Source organism: Sciurus vulgaris (assembly GCF_902686455.1).
Source record: "Sciurus vulgaris genome assembly, chromosome: 4".
NCBI lineage: Eukaryota > Metazoa > Chordata > Mammalia > Rodentia > Sciuridae > Sciurus > Sciurus vulgaris.
Window position 1 is genome coordinate 143,065,374 of NC_136464.1, and position 7,303 is coordinate 143,072,676.

The following is a 7,303-nucleotide window of genomic DNA, read 5'->3' on the forward strand; positions in this document are numbered from 1 at the left end:
AGCCTCTTCAACAAATGGTGCTGGGAAAACTGGAAATCCATATGCAACAGAATGAAACTAAACCTCTATCTCTCACTCTGCACAAACTCAACTCACAATGGATCAAGGACCTTGAAGTCAGAACAGAGACCCTGCATCTTATAGAAGAAAAAGTAGGTCCAAACCTTTAACTTGTTGACTTAGGATCAGAGTTCCTTAACAGGACTCCCATAGCACAAGAAATAAAAGCAAGAATCAACAAGTGGGATAGATTCAAACTAAATAGCTTTTTCTCAGCAAAGGAAACTATCAGCAATGCAAAGAGAGAGCCTACAGTGTGGGAGAATATCTTTGTCACTCATATTTCAGATAGCACACTAATTTCCAGAATATATAAAGAACTCAAAAAATTCTACATGAAGAATACAAATAACCCAATCAACAAATGGGCTAAGGATATGAACAGACGCTTCACAGAAGAAGATTTACAAGCAATCAACAAACATATGAAAAAATGTTCACTATCTTTAGCAATAAGAGAAATGCAAATCAAAACTACACTAAGTTTCCATCTCACCCCAATTAGAATGGCGATTATCAAGAACACAAGCAACAATAGGTGTTGACGAGGATGTGGGGAAAAAGGTACACTCATACATTGCTGGTGGGGCTGCAAATTAGTGCAGCCACTCTGGACAGCAGTGTGGAGATTCCTTAGAAAACTTGGAATGGACCCACCATTTGACCCAGCTATCCCACTCCTTGGCCTATACCCAAAGGACTTAAAATCAGTATACTACAGAGATACAGCCACATCAATGTTCATAGCTGCTCAATTCACAATAGCCAGACTGTGGAACCAACCTAGATGTCCTTCAATTGATGAGTGGATAAAGAAACTGTGGTATATATATACAATGGAATATTACTCAGCTATAAAGAATAATAAAATTATGCCATTGGCAGGCAAATGGATGAAATTGGAGTACATCATGCTGTGAGATAAGCCAATCTCAAAAATCCAAAAGACGGGGAGCTTCCCCTGTTGTGCGGGGGCTGTCATTGACCCGGCGTCACTGCAGAATCGAGGTCGCTGAGTGATGATGTGAAGTCGCCCGCCCGTCCCTGCCACGCCCGGGTGGTTACTGGCAGCCGCGGTAGCCTCGGCTGCTGCTTTCAGGCTGCCGCCTCTTTAGGGGCTTCTCCCTGAGGGAGCGCAAATGGAGGACGCCAGACGCCGGGCCATTCCAGTCATGACTGTCCAAGCGATGATAATCACATGAGAGCATTCATTGCTGCAGATGCCATTTGACTCATCAGAGAAAATCTGTTCAAAAGAAAACATCCCTATGACTACATCTATTTCTTTATTAAATGGCTTGATGGATTTCCTTTACTCTGATTCATACCAAAGCTGTCCTTTTCAACCAAAGCAAGAAAGGGTCCTGCATGAGTCAATCCCAGAATGCCATTTTTACATCACCAACAGGTGAAGAGAACCTCATGAGTAGCAATCACAGAGACTCGGAGAGCATCACTGATGTCTGCTCCAATGAGGATCTCCCTGAAGTTGAGCTGGTGAATCTGCTAGAGGAACAGTTACCACAGTATAAGCTAAGAGTAGACTCTCTCTTTCTGTATGAAAATCAGGACTGGACACAGTCACCGCAGCAGCAGCAGCATGCATCTGATGCCCTCTCTCCAGTCCTTGCTGAGGAGACTTTCCGTTACATGATTCTAGGTACAGATAGAGTGGAGCAGATGACCAAAACTTACAATGACATTGACATGGCTACACATCTCCTCGCAGAGAGGGATCGTGATCTGGAGCTAGCTGCTCGAATTGGACAAGCTCTTTTAAAGCGAAACCATGTCTTATCTGAGCAGAATGAAGCCTTGGAGGAGCAACTGGGACAAGCCTTTGATCAAGTTAATCAGCTGCAACATGAGCTATCCAAGAAAGATGAATTACTTTGAATCGTCTCCATTGCTTCTGAAGAGAGTGAAACTGATTCCAGCTGTTCTACACCTCTTAGATTCAATGAGTCCTTTAGCTTATCTCAAGGTTTGCTACAGCTGGACATGCTACAAGAAAAGCTCAAGGAATTGGAAGAAGAGAACATGGCTCTTCGATCCAAGGCTTGTCATTTAAAGACAGAAACTTGTACTTATGAAGAGAAGGAACAACAGCTTGTCAATGACTGTGTTAAAGAACTTCGTGAAACAAATGCTCAGATGTCCAAAATGACTGAAGAATTGTCAGGGAAGAGTGATGAACTGATTCGATACCAAGAAGAGATCTCCTCACTCTTGTCTCAGATTGTAGATCTTCAGCACAAACTTAAAGAACATGTTATTGAAAAGGAAGAACTAAGACTTCACCTACAAGCTTCCAAAGATGCCCAGCGACAACTGACAATGGAGCTACATGAGTTACAAGACAGGAACATGGAGTGTCTGGGAATGTTACATGAATCCCAAGAAGAAATAAAGGAACTTCGTAGCAGGTCTGGCCCTGCCGCTCATCTCTACTTCTCTCAATCTTATGGAGCTTTTACTGGGGAATCTCTGGCAGCTGAGATTGAGGGGACCATGCGTAAAAAGTTGAATTTGGATGAGGAATCTCTCTTTAAACAAAAAGCCCAACAGAAACGGGTATTTGATACTGTCAAGGTTGCAAATGACACACGGGGCCGCTCTGTCCCATTTCCAGCCCTGCTGCCCATCCCAGGCTCAAACCATTCCAGTGTCATCATGACAGCAAAACCTTTTGAGTCTGGTGTACAGCACACAGAGAACAAAACACTCCCAAACCCAGGGAGCAACTTGGAGGAGGTTCCAGGGCACTCTCAGTCAGTGAGCCAACCAGAGCCCTCTGAAGATAGTGATTTGGCTACAGCACTGCATCGCCTTAGCCTGCGTCGACAGAACTACTTAAGTGAGAAGCAGTTCTTTGCCCAAGAGTGGGAACGGAAGATCCAGGTTCTTGCTGACCAAAAAGAAGGGGTTAGTGGCTGTGACACTCCCACAGAGAGCCTTGCTTCTGTTTGCACCGACCAGTCAGAGATCACAGACCTCAGCAGTGCTGGTTGCCTTCGAGGCTTTATGCCAGAAAAATTACAAATTGTCAAGCCCCTTGAAGGATCACAAACTCTACATCACTGGCAGCAGCTTGCTCAACCAAACTTGGGAACCATTCTTGATCCACGACCAGGTGTCATTACTAAAGGCTTTACCCAGTTGCCCAAAGATGCCATCTATCACATCTCAGATTTAGAAGAAGATGAAGAGGAGGGTATCACTTTTCAGGTTCAGCAGACTCTTCACGTGGAACAGAAACCTACAGTATCCAAATCAGTAACAGGGATCTTCCTACCACCCATAACTTCAACAGGTGGACCAGTTGCAGCTCTGGATTTCCTTCGATATCCTGTGGAAGTAGTGGGAGCAGTTCATCAAACACAGCTGTGAATTCTCCTGCCATGTCCTATAGACTCAGCATTGGTGAATCCATCACAAACCGTCGAGATTCTACTATAACCTTCAGTAGCACCATGAGCTTGGCCAAACTTCTACAGGAGCGCGGTATCTCTGCTAAAGTGTACCACAGCCCAGTTTCAGAGAACCCCCTTCTCCAGCCTCTTCCTAAAACCCTGGCTATCCCTTCCACACCTCCAAATTCCCCATCTCACTCACCATGCCCTTTTCCCTTGCCCTTTGAGCCCCGATTGCATCTCTCTGAAAATTTTTTGGCCTCCCGTCCAGCTGAAACTTTCCTCCAGGAAATGTATGGCTTGAGACCTTCCCGGAACCCTCCTGATGTGGGTCAGTTGAAGATGAACCTAGTGGACAGGCTGAAGCGACTGGGGATAGCCAGAGTGGTCAAGACCCCTGGCACCCAGGAGAATGGAAAAAGCCAAGAGGCAGAAATTAGTCTACAAAAAACAGATTCTGCAGTTTATTTAAATTTATTTAAATTATTGAGTGGACTGAGGAGGAATCAGAGTCTTCCAGTCATGATGTGTAGCTTTGGTGCCCCTGTTTGCACCTCCTCACCCAAAATGAGTATCCTGAAGGAGGACTGAAGCTTATCATTACCTGACCTCTTGTACAGATTAGCACATGAAGGATAGATACGCACTGATCAAGCAATCTGGTCTGACTTGAGAGAAAAGGAATGTTGCAGAAGGATTGTGAATGTGGAGAGGGCAGTGGAGGCGTGGAAACAAGATTAGACTGAGGTCCTTGTGGATGAAGTCTGGTAAATTGAAAGTATTATCGAATGAGCCATTAGTGTTTGAAGACAGAAAAGAAAGGCTTAATACACTCCTTCAGTTGAGTTTTCTTGTCTTGAAAATAAAAAGTGAATAGAAAACAAATTCAGTAATATTAGAACACAGCAGAAAACTGAACTTGCTGACACCTTTACTTCTAGTGAGCATAGCCAGAAGAACCTGCCTAGAAGGATGGGGACAGAAAAGGAGAAACATTGACGTTGCTCAGAGAAAGCCCTTCTGAAGAGTTGGTGTGGTAACCTCAGTCTGTTACTCACAGTAGCGAGATGCCCAAATGTTACTGCTAATGTCTGATTAAATTATGTGTCCATCTAATGGTGTGCTCATAGCATTAGCAAAACAAGGAATCTTATCTTTTTCATTAGGTCATAAGTTGAGACTCCTTTTTTCCTGTTTTCAGGCCTTTGAGCCACTGTGAACTCAAACACCATCAAATTCGATTGTATTAATGATTACTGAAAGCTCATTTTTAAATTTGTATTTTTAAACAACATCCAAACAAAAAAACAAAATGTGGGTAGGGATTGGGAGGGATTTACTTTAAGAAGAAAAATATGGGTAAATTAGAACCAAGAAAACTTGTTTTTAGAATCTTTTTTGGATAATACAGTGGCAAGGAAGACAAACATCAATTGCATGTCTTTCGAATTTCCTTGGAGGCTGGAAGGGGTTAAACCAAAAGTGCAATCGATAGGAATTAGGTTATGTTGTATATTTATATATGTAAAAAATTTTTTGTAAGGAAAGTTGGTCACAACTTTTTCCAAAGTGCGCTATGCATATTTTTAATGAAAGATGACATATATTTGCACAAAAATTCTCAGGCACATTAAATTATTATAAACTGAAGTAAAACCCAGGTGCTTGCTTTGCAAGTGTGTTCTGTTGTTGTTATTGTTGTTGTTATTTTTTTTTTTTTTTTGTCCTAATAAAACATATCTGCCTCATACTTGGTTATCTGTAGAATTAGAGGACAAACTTTATCGTGGAAGAGTTAAGCTTCTTCTTTTCTCTGGAGTTCTTTTTTGACAAACCAAAATGGTAAAGTGAGACCATTAAATTAGGTTTCAGTATTCAGCATTGTCACAGGAAGGCTGTGAATTAGGAAGAAGTCTTTCTGTTTTCTAAGTGTTGCTGATCAGTGTCTTGTCCCTCATCAGATGTCATGGCTTTGTCTGAGTGGGGCTGTTCAGGAGGGAATATCATTACATGAAAAATATGATGGGGAGAAGATGAGGGAGGAGATTTCTGACTTTGTTCATGAAAACAGGAGATGCACCACTTGGTCTTTCTGGTGCTTAGTTTGCAACTGCTTTGCTGCTTTAACTGAAAGACAATTTTTCTGAGGAGATCTTGACTCCCACTCCTGTGGTCCCTATTCCCAGGCCTATTCCCAGGCCAGGGGTGGTCCTTCCTCTCTCCTTTTGAGGTGCCTCCCCTATATAAAGAGCTATGTGCTCCAAAGAATTAAAAAACAACACACATACATGGTGGTAAGAATGCGTGAGTTTTTCATACTTTTTAGAATATTTTAATAAAACTTTTCTAAATAAATTCCTCAAAAACAAAGGGTAGAAATAGAACTTCCCATTCTTTCCCTTTCGCTCAGCCTTGCTGATGTCAGCAAGCATACACGCACACAATCAGAAAGGATTCTAGGCAAGTAAGTAAGACATTAGAATAGAATGTTTGAATTTCCTAAATACTCGAATACATTTTTTTAAAGTGGCATTTGAATTTCTACTCTGTAAAGTAACTCTGGGGTGCTTACTTTAGCCAACTGTTAAAGCTTTTTATTTGTTTCCTAAGAAAGTGATCTTCCTGTTGCCTGGACATTTACAATTTCCAAGAAACATCAGGAAGTAGGAAAATATAGGGTTAGGAAGTAGTAAAGAATGTTAAATTATCAGATTTATATGCATATTATATAAATCTCTTTCAGCTAGATTTTGTAGTGTTCTGTGTTGAGCATAATTTTTTATAATCAATAAATGATCACTGGAGGCAGAGTGGGTGTTTTAGCAACCAAATAAGCACATCTGATTAAAGAAAACCAGACCTGGGTTTTTGAAAATTCAATTGATACGGATGTCATCAGAAATATTATGTGAAAAAATGAAAAATTATATGCTGGTGCATGCTTGTCTCTAGAAATGTATCCTATCTTAAAACTGGGTTTTGCTATTTTTGAAGTTTCCACCTAAATCATTTTTGGTACAGCCTGAGAATCTCTATTATAAAACTACCTGCAAAGCATAGTAAGAAAAGCTAGAGCCTCACAGCAAGTTCCTCCTTAGTTTCTCTTGTATGCTTTGGTTCTGTTCATAGTTTCTTCTCTCGTGTTAGCTGGATCTGTACTTTCATGCTAGTATAGGAAACCCCAATCTTTTTGTTTTTCCTCCAGATTTTTCAGTGATTAATACCTCAGGTATTTCTGAGTATCCTGTTATCTAGTAGGAGAGATAACCTTCTTGAGCTCAGAATTAAAAGTTCTCCTGAATTAGGAAGATCCCAAATCTTATGTAAATAGCTGAAGGCATGGATCTTTAGGGAGACGTTAACGATTATTGTTACAAGTCTTTTTTTAAAACATTCTTGTGCTATATGCCCTTGATTTGACATAAATGGTCAGATTTTGGCAAGGGAGGAAATAAATTAGAGGTGCACAACAAGAGCCTATTCTCTTTTTAAAAAGGTATATTTTGCACAGTATTCAAAGTTGTTTTTCTGACCATTCTAGTACATAATTAGTACTGGGTGGTTCTAACTTCAACTTTGGACATCTGGAACTAGGGTTGTCAGTATTTAGTGCGCCGTCCATTGCATAGGGACCTGTATTCCATGTGCATCACAACTGTGCACAGTGTTGTAATAGCTGTTGCATCACGGAGCACAGACCCCTGGGAGTAGGCACAAGTGCCCTCTGTTTGGGACAGCCAGGGAAATACCATTGTGTGATGTCTGGGATTTGACTTTGTCAAACAACTCTTTGTGCACCTTTCTTTGCTTTGTAAAATGTAAATCAGATA

At 41.2% G+C, this 7,303-nt stretch overlaps 1 pseudogene across 1 annotated transcript; it reads left to right on the forward strand.

The window, feature by feature from the left end:
• The first annotated feature begins 1,017 nt into the window (after positions 1–1,017).
• Positions 1,018–6,864, forward strand: LOC306659382 (trafficking kinesin-binding protein 2-like; annotated as a pseudogene). Its single transcript has one exon. The product of its transcript is annotated as a trafficking kinesin-binding protein 2-like (transcript).
• Positions 6,865–7,303: the final 439 nt, after the last annotated feature.